The 14,141-nt window shown below is 39.1% G+C and overlaps 1 protein-coding gene across 1 annotated transcript in view; it reads right to left on the minus strand.

The window, feature by feature from the left end:
• LOC134934622 (dynein axonemal heavy chain 3-like) overlaps positions 1 to 14,141 on the minus strand; it is a 1,803,147-nt gene that overhangs the window by 909,328 nt on the left and 879,678 nt on the right. The window lies entirely within an intron of this gene.

The following is a 14,141-nucleotide window of genomic DNA, read 5'->3' on the forward strand; positions in this document are numbered from 1 at the left end:
GCCTCTATATTTTAGAGGAATAGTGTGAAATTTCATTGGCGTCAGGCCAAGAATTGAGTGGTATTTCCAATCTAGAAATTGTGCAGAGTTATTAAACTTTCCATTAACTGTATGCCAACCTTTCAGAAGCAGAGCTCAACCAATACATACCTATTTATTCTCTGCAACTTACACAGCTGGAAAAGATTATACTTTCTAGAGTTTAGAAAACGATTAAATGCAGCAAATGTTTGTATTTGTATTACAAAAACATTTTAATGTTTCAAAAGCTAGTTCTATAATATTCTGTTTTCAAATAAAATGAACAATAATGAATTCCAAAATAAATAAATAAAATACTAGGAGCTTAAGATCCACATTTTCCCACAGGAACAATGTTCCCATCTACTGTTAAATTGGAAGGTATATTACTACTAAAAGTGATAATAATAACATTTTGGAAATTAGCTCTTCCAAAATCATCCAAATAAGCCTATTATATAAAACAAAGTACTATAAATCCCACCTAAGGCAAGTATTAGTCGGACTAATTGCACAGAGTGCGTCTCAGCACTGTCATTAACATGTTAAGACTTCAAAAAAGTCATTCGATTACAAGCTGAACGTCAAACACAAATTCAGCAACACCATATGCTAAAGTACATAATGCAGGATTCCAGCAAAACAATTTGTTTCCTATTGAATGATACATCAAGGCAAGTTTAGATACAATAACAGCACGGTAAAGCATATTAAAACTAGTGTTAATATAATAATCTTCTGTGTTTTCCACCATATGGCAACTTATTTTCAAACAATTATACTACATTCCATCTGCATAGTGAAATACACAACAAGGAAGCAGACAGCATTTCAGAAAGCTGTGTCCCCAGCTGGTGGTAAATAGGTGAATGACTAGCCAAGTAAATTCAAATTTAACATAAATTGGCAAATTAAGATCTAATTTTATTTTATGTATAGTTACAGCAACTTTATCATGATATATTTGTAACAATGGCCCTTAGATGTTTAATTCAAGTGCTTCCAATGCACTGCCGCAATTACAGTATATACCCACGGAAAGAGAAATGTGATTTTTACCACAAGTACAAATGCACTGTAAACATTATGGGGCAGATAGTGATATGGCTGCAATTACAGATGTAAATTGCATTTAATAATAAATTGGCAGTTATAGGAATATTCAAATTTGTCTATCACAAAATGCACACAGGTCAGTACCAGTGGATGTATGGGTAGCAGTTGACAGACACAATACTGCCGGTCATAATCCTGACAGCCATTGACCGACAGTCAGAATACCGACACGGTCAAAATACTGACATTCATTATGCCAACATGTTCAGAATATCGACATTTGAAATGCCAACATTTAAAAATACAGACTGAATCCGGATTTACATGAGGATTACATCACAAACACATCCATGGTTTTAACTATTTGTTTCTTGTGCAATATATGCATTCAATATTAGAGATCAATAAAAGGTAGAAGAGCTGTCTAATACATCAGATACAACTCTCCATTTTATGTACAGGACAAAGCAATTTTATGTACAATACATGAGCAATGAATAAAAGCACCTTACAGCATCATTGGTGCATTCAATCAGCCAACCATAAGCAGCCTGCTAGTGCTGGCAACCATCCTCATGCTATATTTGCATCTGCCCTCGAACACCCATAAATAAAACTGTTTGGACAGATGTACACATATCTCTGCCCTGGTCTATAGCTGTACACAATACACAAATATGACTCACCTCACTTGGCCTATTTTAATGTTCTTTACAAGCTAAATTTAGCACATCTACGATCATTTACTCTGACATGCCTCCGTTGTCCGGACCGCTCCCCGCCAACGACATTTTGACGCCGTTGGCACGCCCCCTCCCACACCACGACCTCCTCTGCCTGTCAATCAGGCAGATGCGATCGCAGCCCAGAGATGTTGTTAGCATCTCACTGGGCTCCTGGGTGCGCACGCGCAGTGTGGCCATTGCGCGTGCGCACACCACAAAAGGATTCAGACTGATGTTGCAGCGATCCAGTCTGAATTAGCCCCATAGTGTGGAGTTCCGCTTAAACATTTAACTTTACTTTAGGCCCTGAAACATTGACCTCAGAATAAACTGTGATTGTGCATTTACACTGTGTCATTTGAGTGCCATTTCTTCTGTTGGATTGCTTTATGTATGGTGAACCACATTTTTAAATAATTTTTTGGAATTTTTTTTTTAGAGTGTATTGCTTCCCCCTGAGTGCCATTCATGTATTTTTATGCTATACGATATTATGTGTTATCTGATAATCATATTCTGGTGGGATCACTATTCGTTTCCCTATAGGTTTGTACCACTTTTAACGTTTCCTTGAATTGAATAATCTTTGAGTCTGAATAGTGGTATTTGATTTTATGTGTCATTTGACAGTCATGTTTTGGTGCTGTCACTATTAGTTCCCTACAGGTCTGCACCACTACTGACATCATCTTAAACTGAACATCTTTGAATTTAAAGACTAATGTGGCTGTAATTGAACTGAATATTGTTCTCTCTATTTGATTGGTGGCTCTAGCATGTGGGGTTTCTATTCTGGAGTATACATGTCACAGGTTGACATCATTGGGTTTTATGAGGGGCTCCTATCTGCAGCTGATAAATCAGCTGATTTCACTCACTGATGATGATGCGGAAAAAGTCTACTTTGATCATTTTGAATTCACTAGCCTCCCGGCAAAGAAATTGGTTGATTTCTTTCATAGGATTTTGAGATTGAAACGCTGGGAGACTGAACTCACACTGCATTGTCGGAATATCACAGGCTGAAGAAAATACCACAGGTAATCCACACTAATAATACTCCCACTATTGGTAGAACAATTGCTGTGTTTTGCAGCAAATGGTGCGGGGTCTTCAATAAGTGTTCTCTTGACCTGATTGTACTTGTGATTGAGGAGGTTGGTAATGAGTTGGTTAAGATCCATAAAGAGATTAATAAAGTTGATATGACAAAACCTTTCTTCCCCCAAAAGTGACAGGTCTGTGTACTGGTGTGAGAAACTGCAATCTCAAATAGAGTACAATAGGGATGAGCTAGTTTTATTTAAGAGGAAGAAACTTTAGACAGTTAACAATGATTACACTACCCATCATGTGTATAGATGGCTGACTAGAAATTCAGGTAATAATAGGCACCATAGATCCTTTTCTGTCCCTGAGATCTAGGGCCCCATATTGCACTTTATCATCAAATCTCAGTTGGCCTCTGCCTCTGATACATTTTCCCCACTTCCCCATAGCATTGTTTTAGGCCAAGGCCCCATGGTTTCTGCGGACAGTGTCCATGGAGACCACGTAGGCACCACCCAAGGAGTGGGGGTTACAAGGAGAAGAGGTCGAAAGAGAAGAACATGAGGACTGTGTTTAATTTGTCTGATCACACCCTGTCTTTGGCAGAGTATTCCCTACTAGCTTTGGGATTGTCATTTATCCCGTCATCTAGATATGATGAGTTTAATTTAGCTGTGGACCACTACATGTTTGGTAGGAAGCTACGGCTTCAGGAATACTTTAATAGACTGAAATAGATTTGGTTGACCAAAAGAGACCACCTTTGTTTGCAAAACCAGTTCTGTTTGACCTACAGACCAACAATGTGAGTATAGAAACTTTCTTGAGAATGACAGAACTTGATTGTAAGGCTGAGAACTCTACCAGTCATTTCGGCAACTTGACGCCTGGCCAGAGTCAAGCTTTTAAGTCCCTATGTGACAATTGCATGATAGTGATTTGCCCCGCTGATAAAGGCGGGGCTATGGTTATACAAATCTACTGATTATGGTAGGGAAGTCAGACGACAACTTGCAGATGTGTCCACTTATAGTAAATGTCAAGTCAATCCTATGCCTATAATTAAAAAGAAGGTGGAGAATGGGATTTATATGGCTCTCAACAATGGATGGTTGATTGAGAAGGTGTCTCTGTTCTTGATCGTTGATCACTCAGTCTCCCCAATGATTTATACTGTGGTGAAATTTCATAAGACCATGGTGGATTCCCCTTGCAGACCTACGGGTAGCAGTTGACGGACACAATACTGCCGGTCATAATCCTGACAGCCATTGACTGACAGTTAGAATACCGACACGGTCAAAATACTGACATTTATTATGCCAACATGTTCAGAATATCGACATTTGAAATGCCAACTAACTGATGGTATTCTGGTTCTTTTTATCTTGTAATCACTGCTCTTACTTCATTGTCTATGTTTAGACCATGTGGTCTCAATGTCTTTAATGTAAAGATCCACCTTAATTCTTCTTTGTTTATATTTTTCAAGAAATCTGCTCCCCTCCAATTTTGTTGTACTGTTTTTATCCCTAGTAATTTCATCCCAGCTGGATTCTGTCCATGTTTCTCTATGACTGTATATAAGGTTGTCACGTCACTCATTTGATGTTGCTGAGGGTCTACATAAGATCCAAACAAAACCACCTGGCCAACCGATAATATCTGGGATTGGCTCACTCACAGCCAAGATGTCATAATATATTGACACATACAGATGGGTCCCCGGTTATCTTGGCTAGTTTGCTGCGCCTAGCCACAACATGGTTTATTAACATAAACCCTTCATCTATTGTTCTCAGCTGCAATACAATACAGAGAACAATACAGCAGGGGATTAAGTCATTACAGCAGGGGATTAAGTCCATCTGCCCAGTCTCAGTTAATCCTATTAAAGGTCAAGATAAACATGGACCCATATGTACTTACAGACATACGTACAATTACAAAAATCATACATATGAGACAAAACAGATATCATGAAGACCCTCAGCACTATCAAATGGTCAAGTGATTATTGGATATGCAAGAGTTATATACAGTCATAGACCAAAAACAAGGACTAGACTCAATACATCATTTTCTAACAACAGATCCTACAATGGAAATGATGCAGGCAAATTTCATCTTTGACTGCATCGATTTCATTTTACAACATAATAGTTTCTGGTTCGTAGAAACTCACTATAGACAGACTACAGGCACAGCTATGGGGACTAGGTTTGCCCCAAAATATGCTAATTTAATCATGAGTAAGTGGGAAGACATGAATATTTGGAATTAGCATAATTTTGGGACAAACCTGGTCCTCTGGCGATGGTACATAGGTGATGTCATTTTTGTGTGGCAGGGGTCAGAGGGTAGATTGCAAGAATTACTCAGCTACATCAATTCCAACAAAACAACCTGGTGTCCACAACAGATTACAGTCAGACTTCAGTGAATTTTCTAGACATAACTGTTTTTGTAGAGGGCCAATCATTATGCACCAAAACATATAAAAAAAAGTGTGGATATCAACAGTTATATCCTTAACGCAAGTGGACATCATCCTAACTGGTTGCATAATATACCATTAGGGCACTGCAAAAGAATCAGGCGCAACTACACAAAATTAGAAGATTTCGAGACACAAGCAAGAATAATGAAACAACAGTTTCTAGACAAAGACTACAATGAAGATAAATTAGAGAGAGACCTACAAGAAACTATTAATACAGGGAGGGACATGTTATTTACAGAGACAAAAAGAAACAGAGTGAAGATTACAAAACTATATTTCTAACCCAGTACACTAGCAACAAATAGGAAACTTGAAATATATTACGCAAGCACTGGCACATCATTTTAGAGGATGAATCACCAGCAGACATAATCACAGACAAGGCAAAGGTAGTGTACAAGAAGGCACCAGATTTGAAGTCCACACTGACACACAGCCATTTAGGCAAAAGAGAGACAATACAAACTACCCTGCTGTGTCAGAAACTAAGCAAAGGTTTTTTCTACTGTGGGTCATGTCAGTTTTGCAAAACACATGACACAATCACATAAAAAGTTTAACATTTTTAATCTAACAGAACACACGAATACTATAAAATCCAGAAACATATTTCATGTCAAACCAAAGGAGCAATTTATTTGACAGAATGCCCTTGTCATTTAGAATGGGGGGGTCATTCCGACCCGTTCGCATGCAGCGGTTTGCTGCTGTGGTGTAAACGGGTCTGGAATGTACATGCGCAACACCCACACTGCGCACGCGCGTCGTTGCCTGGCGACAGGGGTTGCTGGGTTACGTCGTGGACAGCCAAGAAAGCAGTAGCAGATGCGACCGCAAGAAGATTGACAGAAAGAAGGCGTTCCTGGGCGTCACCAGATCGTTGCCTGCTATTTTCGGGGAGTGGTGAAGAAAACGCAGGCATGTCCAGGAGAACGGAGGGCGGATGTCTGATGTCAAAGCCAGCCCCAACATTGCTGAGATCGTTGCACAGGGTAAGTATGTCCAGGGCTAGTCTTGTTCTGCATTACATTTTTTTAGCTTAGCAGGGCTGCACAAGCGATCGCAGCCCTGCAAAGCTAAAATACACTCCCCCATAGGCGTGGACTAGTTGATTGCAGCAGCAGCAAAAAGTTGCTGGCTGCGATCAACTCGGAATGACCACCAATATGTGGGAAGAACAGTGAGACCTCTAAAAATGAGGATTGCTCAACACATGAGGAATATAAAGAGAGGTCTAGAGACACACAATCTCTCAAACCATTTTAAGGAGAAACATGGACAGAATACAGCTGGGATGAAATTTCTAGGGATCAAAACAGTACAACAGAATTGGAGGGGAGGAGATTTCTTGAGAAAGATAAACAAAGAAAAATTAAAGTGAATCTTTACGTTAAAGACATTGAGACCACATTGTCTAAATGTAGACAATGAAGTAAGAGCATTGATTACAAATAAAAAAAGAACCAGAATACCATCAGTTAGAAATGAAATCACAAATTTAGTATGTATCAAGAATAATTTTAATAGTTATAGATTCCTAAAAAATCAAAACACATTTAATATCTACATTAATGCACAAAACAACTAGTTTTCTGATAGGATTCTATCTAACCTTTTCCACTTAATCATTAGTGGGTGGAGTGAATGACATTCATTCATTATATGCAACTGGGTACACATATCTGTTTTTATACAGTTTTTACATGCTCGTTACATATGTTTCTTTTCTGCCTTTAGATATCGTTATACCATAACCATTTTGAGTATTTGTATAAATATATATATTTTTTAATGCTTCTATCTTATTAGCATATTACACCACAGTGTCATTTTACTATTATAAGGATACGTTATTCTTAGACCTCTTTAATGTGTGTTTGTCCCTCTGTTCCCTTGCTCCTCCCACCCCTTCTGCATGGACAAAAAAAGCAGAGCAAGTCCCACAAAATGGGCATAAATAGCCCACATCCAAAATGGCCACTACAGACTCCCTGAGGAAGGCCCTTAGGAGCCGATATGCGTCGGAGCATTACCCAAAAGCACAACTATCATCCAAATCAGACTTAACCCTGCACTTACATTTAACAGAGCTTCATATACTATCCAAACCTAAAGATGAGAATAGGAAGGAGGAACAGACACACACAGCGCCCTGGTCACATGACTGGAAAAGTCGGAATCAGGAAGTGAAGGAGGACACCTGGAGAGAGCTGCCGCCGCTAGATGCGCAGCAAAGATGGACGTAGGTGAATGCTGGGATACAGAGCAGGAGGTACAAGTAAGACTCTGTAAGAAGGGGTAGGACACTACGGACAGTCCTACTAGGTCTAGAAGCTATGTCCTCTCCCCCTCTAAGACGGTGACCACTTCCTAGTGCCTGGTGTCCATGATGCGCTTGTAACAAAGCATCATCCCAGTCAGCGCCGGGTCACTAGTGAGGACGGTTAGTCTGGAGTCCTTATACTTGTAATACCACTATCTTATCCCCCTGCCAGTAACCTAGGGGTACCCCTCATTTAACCTAAGAACTCATCAACACCTTCCACACTGGTTTATTCACCTTTCTACGCAACAGATCATCCGTATTGACCATTAAGCTCTGGACTATATCAAAAATCTTAAAAGACCAAACCTCTAAAGCAGAGTGGTGGGACACCTCCCTCTGAAGTGGACATTATACAGACCTATCAAAATAACCTATTTGATATACCCAATTGTATTGATATTGAGCATCCCCTGTGTCTTACCCCCCCACCCCATATTTTATATATAAATTTGTTCGGACTCATTGCCTGTTAGAACCTTTTTCTCGAACAGTAAAGTTTTTGTGTATATAAAACCATTGGTTTCCATCACAAATCATTATTTATCTTATCTCAGGTGCAGTTGCAGACCTAAAAATAAGCAAATTGTTCTACGTGAAACCTACTGGGGTAGCTTCATCTGATAACTGCAGCCCACAACCTATAGCCATTTAAGTGAGTGCTAGTTAAATCATTTAGACTCAACAGATATATTTATAGAACTAGAAAGTTATGCATGGCTTTCCAAACAATTATATATAAAATACTACATGATTAGAAAAACAACCTGAAACAATGATACTATATATATATATATATATATATATATATATATATGAAAACAGGGGGGATGGGGGCACCAACGACCAACGGTGTCTAATGGATTTAGAATAAATATGAAGAAGTGGCAGGATGCGTTCAGATAAAAAGATAAAATTACATTTAATTTATAAAAAGGTAGGCTAAAATTTCACAAGCATAGGATAATGTTAAAAGTACATCAGAAATAATTAAAAAGTATATATAGTACAAAACATGAGAATAAAAGACAATGCTCTAAAAAGATAAGAATAAAGTGCTTATCTTTAAAAATGGAGGGTCAGTTTAGAGGTACACCCAACTAATTTCGTCCATCAGACTTCATCAAGGGGGGGACCCCTTGATGAAGTCTGATGGACGAAATGCGTTGGGTGTACCTCTATACTGACCCTCCATTTTTAAAGATAAGCACTTTATTCTTATCTTTTTAGAGCATTGTCTTTTATTCTCATGTTTTGTACTATATATACTTTTTAATTATTTCTGATGTACTTTTAACATTATCCTATGCTTGTGAAATTTTAGCCTACCTTTTTATAAATTAAATGTAATTTTATCTTTTTATCTGAACGCATCCTACCACTTCTTCATATTTATTCTAAATCCATTAGACACCGTTGGTCGCTGGCGCCCCCATCCCCCCTGTTTTCACTTCTAATCCTAGGCAGTTTATCCCTGCCTAATCTACTTGGAGGCTAGCTGACACCTTATATTTATTAAGGAGTGTCTACGGTTGGGTCTATTATTATAACCCTATATACACTTTATTCACACAAACCTTTGGTGCCGTACTACTACTATTTCAACATATATATATATACATATATGTGTGTGTGTGTGTGTGTGTGTGTGTGTGTGTGTGTGTAAATATGTATATAAGGAAATATATGTATATAAAAAATAAAGAAATATATGTATAAAAACAACTGAAAACAATGACATATTCAGACAAAATATCGTGATAATTGTTTACTTGTTAATAAAAATAAAGAGTGGGCCTGGAGAATAAAATAAAATATATACATAATGGTTTTTGATCAGGTGCACACCAATTACATCCCTACTATATGATTTAAAAGTTAAGAGGAATTTTTCATGTAAAAGACATGAGGCTATATATACAGAAGATTGAAATACTTTTCACAGAAAAGGTGCTATCTCATAATGTTCGTTGAAGCCAACAAGAATCAGGGTATCCAAACTATGGATCCAATACATTTCCTTTTGTGCCAATTTCCTGTCCGTATCACCCCCTTTTGCTCCTAAAATAACATGTTTAATAGCCTTGAAGGTCAAATGATCTGGATGTGAATTGTGTGTTTTGTTGAAATGTCGTGGAACAGAATGGTTTTCCATTTTATTTTTTATCACCCTTACATCTTCCGAAATTCTTATCCTGAGGGGTCTTTTTGTTTTCCCTATGTATTTATATCCACGGGTACATTCCAGACAGTAAATTACATAATTCGTGGAGCAATTCATCAAATCATTTATTCTATGATTTTTCAAATAATTTGAAGTACTAAATTGTGTCCCATCTTTTTATGCATATTTACAGATGCGGCAATGGTTGCATTTAAAGAAGCCTTTCGTCTTAATCCAGATTTCGGATATTCATCTTGGATTGGTCGTAACTAACTCGGGGATAGGATATTTTTCAAATTCCTTGCCTTCCTATAAATAATATGTGGTTGTTCTTATAATATCGGATTCAGAATGGTGTCTAACGTCATAATATGCCAATATTTCTTCAAGGCTTCATCTATAATGCTCTGTCCTGCATTGTAGGTGGTAATGAAGTTAAGGTTCCAATTCTCCTCATCATTCTTTACTTTGTGTGTAAGCTGATCTTTTCTGGTGTTCTTCATTTTATCTTGCACTGTTTCCACCGTGCTAGGGGGATATCCTCTTTCCAAGAATCTTGCTGAATATATATCCAACTGTTGGTGAAAGTATTCCTCTCTGTTGCAGTTCCTCTTTCGTCTGCAGAACAGTGAATAAGGTATGTTTGTTTCCCAGTTTTTTAAATGTCCACACTTGAAATGAAGATAACTGTTTTTATCTAACTCCTTGACATAGTTCTTGGTGATGACTTTCATTCCTTTTGAAATTGGTATGAGATCCAAATACGCTATTTCACTGTCATGGATTTTGTAAGTGAATGATAAATTATAGTCATTAACAGTTATTTGTTTGAAAAAATCCAGGTACATGTCTTTACTGCCTTTCTAGACTATCAAAATATCATCTATGTACCTCCAGTGTATGATGATATTGGAATTGTACACATTGTTATTATAGATGTATTATTTATTCTCTCAACTCCCCATGTGCAAATTAGCAAAACTGGGTGCAAAGACCATCCTCATAGCAGTCCCGCAGATTTGGAGATAAAATCATTAAAAAAATAGAGTACAGATATGTTCAATTCTCAACTGATATTTATAATCTCAAGATAGCTGCACACTATTTCATTTTATGGTCGTCACGACAATCGGAAGTGTAAAGGCCCAATATTGGCAGTAAGCATTTTTTTATATTGCCGATTTTCTGCCACACCACACTGAATCTGTCACCCACAAGCAGATTCAACTGTAGGAAATATGGTCAGATTATTGAGAATGCCCACACACTGCACAATATCAGGACCTTTAGATGGATATCTGACTAATTGGATAATATAAGTCAAGCATTTATGACCCATTTTTGGTCTGTTTTATTGATGCATGATCCATAATGCTCATGCCTCCACACTTCACAATTAAACAGGCCAATTACCCGATTATTCTCAAATTGACCCAATAGTTGTATAATGTGCAGCTAGCTTTAGGGGATGATTCTGAGTTGGTAGCAATACAAAATATATCGTTATGGTAAGAACTTACCGTTGATAATGGGATTTCTCCTATGTCCACGGGTATCCACAGGATAACATTGGTATATGCCGGAGCGACAGCGGAAATGGCACCTAACAGTCACAAGCTTTCTGACCTCCCAGGATGCATCGGGCTCCTCCATATAATCCCGCCCACCAACTCAGTCATATCAGTTATTTTTACAGCAATTAGGCAGGAGTATCATGTAGAACCCTATTCAGGTGATAAGAACACACATGCACACCCTTCCATACAAGAGGGAAGAGGTTTAGTGATTGTAAAGATCCTCAAATCAGGTGCGTCAGGGTGGGATCCCTGTGGATACCTGTGGACATAGGAGAAATCCCTTTATCAATGGTAAGTTCTTACCATAATGGTATATTTCTCCGGCTGGGTCCACAGGTTATCCACAGGATAACATTGGGATTCCCAAAGCCATTATTAGTGGTGGGGATGCTCCTGATTAACCAGGAGAACCTTTCACCTGAATTCTGCATCATGAGAGGCAAAAGTATCCAAGGCATAATGTCTAATGAATGTGTTAATGGAAGACCATGTGGCTGCCTTACAGATCTGTTCTGCTGAAGCACCATGCTGTGCTGCCCATGAAGGACCTACCCTATGTGTAGAGTGTGCAGAGACATTAGCCGGAACAGGGAGATCAGCACGAGAATATGCTTCTGAAATTGTCATTCGAAGCCATCTTGCTAGCGTCTGTTTAGTAGCAGGCCATCCTCTTTTGTGAAATCCGTAGAGAATGAAGAGAGAATCTGTCTTTCTGATGGCACTAGTACGATCCACATAAATTCTTAATGCACAGACTATGTCCAGCGATGCTTCTCCCGCAGAAAGTCCTGATACCTGAAAAGCCGGGACTACAATTTCTTCGTTCAGGTGATACTTTGAGACCACCTTCGGAAGATAACCTGATTTATCTGGATAAAAGATCAGAAAAGGAGACTTACACGACAGCGCTCCCAAATCTGACACTCTTCTAGCTGACGCCATTGCCAGTAGAAAGAGAGAATTTTAGTCGTCAACCATTTAAGATCTGTTCTCTTAAGTGGTTCAAACGGAGCCCTCTAAAGGATTTTAAGAACCAGATTTAAATCCCAGGGTACTGCAGGAGGAACAAACAGTGGTTGAATGTGCAATATTCCCTGAAAAAAAGTACGCACATCCTGTAGGTTAGCAACCTTTCCCTGAAACCATACAGTTAATGCTGATACTTGAACTCTCAAAGAAGCCCCTTTTAAACCCTTATCCATTCCTGCTTGGAGGAAATCCAAAATCCTGGATACTTTAAAAGATCTTGGATTCATACCTCCTTCGTTACACCAATGAATATAGGCCTTCCATATTCGTTGATAAATGTGAGCTGAAGAAGGCTTTCTTGCTCTAAGCATGGTTTGAATTACCTGTTGTGAAAAACCTCTTTATTTGAGGATAGAGGTTTCAACAGCCACACCTTCAAAGACAGCCGTTCCAGATGGCTGTGATAACAAGGCCCCTGCATTAGTGATCTGGACGTTGAAGAAGCAGAATTGGAGCTTCCACGGACATCCTTAGCAGATCTATGTACCAATGCCTTCTGGGCCAGGCTGGAGCTATTAGAATTATGGCTCCCTTTGCCTGCTTTATTTTCCTCACCACCCTGGGTAACAGGGAGATTGGAGGAAAAAGATATGCCATCTGAAATTCCCATTTCACTGACAGTGCATCTACAAGGATTACCACGGGATCCTTTGTTCTCGACCCGTATGCCGGAACTTTGTTGTTCCAAAGGGACGCCATGAGATCTATCTCTGGCAGACCCCATCTGTTTACTAGAGTTTGAAATACTTCTGGGTGTAATGCCCATTCGGTCTCCTGAATGATGCGTCGACTGAGAAAATCCGCTTCTCAGTTCAGCACTCCCGGCACAAACACTGCGGACAATGCCAGAAGATGAAGTTCTGCCCATCTTAGTACGTGAGTTACTTTCTCCATCAGTCTTTTGCTGTGAGTTCCTACCAGATGGTTGAGGTACGATACTGCTGTTGCATTGTCTGAACGGATCTGGACTGGTCTTCCCTGCAGAATGTCCTTTGCCTGAGCTAGAGCCATATATATGGCCCTTATTTCCAACAAATTTTTTGGCAGGCAACTTTGCTTCGTGGTCCATCTTCCCTGGAACCAAACATTTTCGAACACTGCTCCCAGCCTTGAAGACTGGCATCCATTGTCAGTACTTGCCAATCTGCTATCCAAAAGGGTCTCCCCTTGTCTAGATGGTCCGTCTGTAGCCACCAAGCTAGTGACCTTTTTACATTTACTGGAAGCTTTATCATCTGTCTTTTTATTGTCTGATGCTTTCCATTCCATCTGGTTAGAATGAGGTGCTGTAGGGGTCTGGAGTGGAATTGTGCATATTTCACCATGTCGAATGTTGACACCATCAGACCCATCAGTCGCATTGCTGCATGGACTGAAACTGTCTGACGGTGCAACAATTCCTGAGTCATTACCTGTACCTTGGATATCTTCTCTGGTAAAATGATCCTTTGTAGGCTTGAATCCAATATGGCCCCCAAGTGAACCATACGTTGTGATGGATTCAGAAATGACTTTTCCCAATTTATGAGACATCCGTGTCTCTGTAGACAAGCTATTGTCTGTTGGAAATGGTCCAAGATTAACTCCTGGGATTGAGCCAGGATTAAAAGATCGTAGAGGTATGGAAAAATTCTTATTCCCTGCTTGCGGAGATAAACTGCCATAACCACCATAATCTTGGTAAATACCCTGG

The sequence above is a fragment of the Pseudophryne corroboree genome, chromosome 6 (assembly GCF_028390025.1).
Source record: "Pseudophryne corroboree isolate aPseCor3 chromosome 6, aPseCor3.hap2, whole genome shotgun sequence".
NCBI lineage: Eukaryota > Metazoa > Chordata > Amphibia > Anura > Myobatrachidae > Pseudophryne > Pseudophryne corroboree.